Genomic DNA, 5,274 nt, shown 5'->3' with positions numbered 1-5,274 from the left:
TAGCTCAGTCCTTGAGATATTGAACATCGATTAATTAAATCGAGTTTGATTTTTAAACCAAGCGGAATACACTAAAAATAATTTTTCGTAGAAACTTATTAAACATTTTGTAAAATATTTAAAGATATAAGAGTTGAATGAGTAAAAATATTTTGGTTGAATCATTTTATCAAAAATTTGGTATAAAATATTTTAGGTATTTGAAGAACACATAAAATATTTCTATAATGCATCTTAAAAATAACAAAAATAATTAAATGAAATAAATAAATATGCACGAATTTGTTTATGGATGTTCGGAGATTAACAACTTCTACGTCACCCATTTTTTTCCCTTGGGAAGGATCCACTTTAAGACTTTGATTTCTACAACTCCTTGTAAAAGCTCATTTAAATATAGGACTCATCTCTTGTCAAATTGAAACTCTGATGACACTATCGATTGTAGGCAGTGACATCACAATCCACATAATGTTTAATATCTCTTATGTCAAGAATACAAACACAATTTTTAATGTTTTTATGTGAAGACTCACCCAACTAAACTTTGAATCTCAACTTTTATGTGTATGTGTGAGGATTTAATTCATTATTGTGTGTGCATCTCTCAAATGTATCCTTCCACATTGGGCTTGCTCTCATTCTAGCTAAATTTCTTCATGTAGGCTGCCTATGTTTTGAATCTCCTTCCAAAGCTTGCATTTGATCTTCAAGATGTATTTATAGGCTCCAAGAATGATATATATGTCAGACACAAGAATATGATCATTTAGAAAGTTTCTGTACTGTTTCTGATATTGGAATGGTCATTTATGACTTGCTGGACATTTTTCCCAAGCCTGAATGATTCTGATGTTTTTTTTTTTTCTAGTTTTGATCGTCTGCTCAACTGAACTTTCTCAACTGATCATTCAGTTTTGTTCATCTGCTCAACTGGTCATTCAATTTTGCTCCTCTACTCAACTCAACTCAACTCAACTCAACCTGCTAAACTGGTCGTTCAGTTTGGCTCTTTTGCTAAACTGAATCAAACTGATGAGGTTGTTGATTTCAGCCTTCACATAACTTGTATCTTTATCGTCATTTATCAGTATCTTATACCCTGATTCATACTTTGGCTGGTGAATGTGATTTATAGATCATTGGCTTAGCTTCGTAATGCATATTGAATTGTTTCATTTGTATTATGATTTGATTGTGAGAAGTTTGACATGACCGTGGGATTTTTCGATTTTTTTATTTGATTTTTAGTATTTTGATTTTTTTTTTTTTTTGCGTTTTGGGTTTAAAAAAAAAAAAAAAAATCAAAAAGATTGTGACTTTGTTAGTTCCAAGCACCTATTTCTTTTGTTATCTTTTTCTTCGGAATCCTGATTGCCTCCGATGCGAAAAAAAAAAAATTATGTTTTCCTTGCGTGCAAATTGTTTTTGCATTCTCAATTTTGCATTATGAATAAGTTGCTGTTGAGGATAGTTAGAGAGAACAAGTGTGTGGGATTTAACACAATTGCTATATTTTTTCTTGGTGAGCTTGGAGCCTATGAGCAATCATGATATCATGCTCCATTTTCTTTGATTGTGTGTTNTTTTTGGGTCTAAATTTTTGCTAAACAACCCACTAATATTTAATTAACCCTAATTCTTAAATATAAAATACTAGATAATATTTTATCTAGATTTTCCCTCCTTGCAATTTTTTTGGCAGCTGCAACATCATCATAAGGCGTGGCTACGCCTTGTTCCAGGACCTCTTCTGGTTTGGCCATTCTCTTTCAAACTCTATCTTGGAAACTTCAAATGTGATAAACATCACCTTTTTAGCTCAAATTTGCTTCTAGAACGTAAAAGTTCCTCCTACAATAAAATTACATAAAAATGTGTCAATTAAACATATCGGAGGATGAAATAATGAGAAATATGAAAATAAAAATACTAACTATTATGAGCCTATCAAAATCTCCCACACCTAAACGATGCTTGTCCTCAAGCATAAAATAGATCAACTCATTATCTCAATTTTTCGTCCTCCTTCCGCTTCCTCTACTTATCCAAAACATTTTTCATGCAAGAAGACATTTTTATTTCAGAGCACCTCACAAAATAACATCATGAACACTTACTGCAATCAGAATGTGTAGAAATTAAAATGCATGGGATTTAACAACTCCTCACAAGATTCGCTCATTCCGCTCATTAGTGTCTAGGATATATATATCAACAAACTCTCATGTCAAATGCATTGAAAATTTTTACCATAGGCTTGCAAATATATCACATCCTTCCACTAAATGAATGAATTAAAATACACAAACAAGAAGGGCTATAAATGGGTTGTAACGTGGCTAGGGGTAAGGTAGGATAAAAGGAAACAATGAGCTATGGAATTGGAGAAACCATATGCACTTTTCACAAAAACAATTTGCATCTAAAAACTCTTATATCTCATTATAACAATCAAGAGCATTTTTTTTTTATTTGTTTGCTCTTCTTTTCTTTGTCACTTCGTCTACTTCTTTTTTTTCTATTTTTTGTTTTGTTTTGTTTTTTTTTTTTTTGTAGACGGTGACTATAAGGATTCGAGATTGACTAAATCCCAACAATTCACACTATTTTGGATTGAGTGATGCTATTTGTGAAAAGTTTACATGATTCTCCAATTCAAGGTTCAAAAAAGGGGATAACCAACAAAAAAGATTTTTCACGGCTTGTAATGTGGTTATTTTTATTCAAAGAAAAAGGCTGAGGCTCAAAATTGGTTCACTAGGGGTCTATGAATCAGGGTAGGCTCAAAGAACGGCTCAGATGATGCGAAAGAAAATGGTTTGAACCTAATGCCCTTATCATTTTGTCTATGTACCTACTCCACCACAAAGTGTTGACAAAGACATGTATAACAATGCAAGTTCTAGAAAAATTAACAATGCAATGACAACACACAATCAAAGAAAATGGAGCATGATATCATGATTGCTCATAGGCTCAAAGCTCACCAAGAAAAAATATAGCAATTGTGTTAAATCCCACACACTTGTCCTCTCTAACTATCATCAAGAGCAACTTATTCATAATGCAAAAGTGAGAATGCAAAAACAATTTGCACGCAAAGAAAACATAAATTTTTTTTTTTCCGCATCGGAGGCAATCAGGATTCCGAAGAAAAAGATAACAAATGAACTAGGTGCTTGGAACTAACAACGTCACAATCTTTTTGATTTTTTTTTTTTTAAAACCCAAAATGCAAAAAAAATCAAAATACTAAAAATCAAATAAAAAAATCGAAAAATCCCACGGTCATGTCAAACTTCTCACAATCAAATCAAAAAACTCCCACACCTAAACTTGGCATTGTCCCCAATGACAAAAAATAGATGCTCAACTAAAACGATAAAATAGTAGGAAAAGTTAGAGAACTCCCCTGAAAAATGTTGGGCATCGTAGAGCAAGGCGTCCTATTGTTGTGGCGGAGGGAATGGTGGGTCGAATCCCATGTGTTTGTAAAACGCCAGCTGATTTTGTTCCATACGGTGCAAACGCTGGGTGATCTCATCAAGCTCCACGTCAAAACGTCGGCGAGGAGGTGCGGACGTAGTGGGTGGAGGCTCACGTGAATCCAAAGGCTCCATAGAACAAGCGACATGAAGGTTATTATTATTGAGATCAATCAAATTCAAATTAACAGCAAGGATAGTGATTAAAGACCCAAGAATCAGATTACGTTTATGCGCGACCACACCAACAAATTGTGAAACTAACCAGTAGCCGAGGTTCACTTTAATTCGGTTTTGCATACACCACAGGAAAAAGAACTCGGCTTTCGTCAACACACCCGCAGAATTCTTACGACCCGAAAAAGTAAAAGCCAAGAACCTATGAATATATTTCCATACCGGATTATGGAGATGATAATCTTTGGATTTACTGGGGTCGTAGTCGTTCTGTGTGGAACAAGCCCGATAGAAAACAATGGGATTAAATTGATCGTGAAAATCACATGCACTAGTCAAATATTCATCAGTGTGGGCAAAGTCCTCGGTGATAAAACCGAAAGCAAGATTAAGTTCAGTAATCGAAAATTGAAAAGTGCGACCCATCAATCGAAATCGGACTACCCCTGGGCTGGAAAGCGTGAAATTGTCAGGCTTTGTGAATTCGAACGTTGCATAAAACTCACGCACAAGTTCAATATAGGCTGGGCAAGTGATTGCAAAGTAAGGTGCCCACCCAATATTGTTGATTAACTCAAACACCTCATATTGAATATTCAAAACTTCCAAGGTCGGGTGATGAATATACTTGCAGGGGATGATTTGTTTTTGACATAGAGCTTTATACCTATCCTTTTCAATTTTTCTAGTAAAGGTTAAATGTCCGTGTAAATCTGAATCGGCAGGTGGTAGGACGTTCATCCTCTTTCCCATTCTAGCCCTTTTTCACCCCGACGAAGAACTTGGGGTGCCGACTGTCTTATTCGATGCTTGAGAACCCCGTTGCATTCTATTAACCAACTGTACACTTCACACAATTATCCCACAACCAACAATAAACCGGGCACAATTACAAGTTGAACCAATAATAATAGGCGCACACAACTATATCCAATGGCTAGTGGAAAGAATAAGTTAACAAAACACCATCTAAACACATATGATCGAAATAAAAGAGGCGTTGGAGAGATATCACCTAAATTTGCGTGGCGGCTGTGCGCTGGTGGAGATGCGGTTGGTTCAAAAATGTGCTGTGGAGGAACGATGCCGGAGAGATGAGTGATGCACCGAGCGAAGCTGCTGAGCGAAATTGAGATGGAGGTCGGCGAGAGTGCCCGAGCGGCGGTGTTGAAGTTGCAGAGTTGGAGACAGGCGGCGCTGCAGAATGGGTGCAGACGGTGGTCTTTGGGGTCGCGGGTTGTCGGATGAGCGGCGGTGGAGATCGACGGAGTTGAGGAGGCGGGCGAAACAGTACCTGCAAGAAAATTGGGAAAGAGATACGAAAATAGGGGAAGAAGAGGAGAAACGTGATTGCAATTTTATATAATGAATTTACCAAATCAAACCTCCTTTTGTATTGTGGGATATCAGAAGAGGTGTTTGGGTAGGGCGTGGTCACGCCTTAGCCGAACACATCTTCTGTGTTTTGTATCTCTCCTTTTTATTATTTTGCTTATTTTTATTTTTATTTTTTTTAAAAAAAATATGTTCCTAACAGTAGAGGTGTTTCAACAAGGCGTGGTCACGCCTTATGCGAAAACCTCTACTGGATTTTTTTTTTTTTGAACAT

Source organism: Primulina huaijiensis, unplaced genomic scaffold (genome assembly GCF_012295235.1).
Source record: "Primulina huaijiensis isolate GDHJ02 unplaced genomic scaffold, ASM1229523v2 scaffold42201, whole genome shotgun sequence".
Taxonomy (NCBI): Eukaryota; Viridiplantae; Streptophyta; class Magnoliopsida; order Lamiales; family Gesneriaceae; genus Primulina; species Primulina huaijiensis.
The sequence above is the reverse complement of the archived record's forward strand: the minus strand, read 5'-3'. Positions refer to the sequence as shown.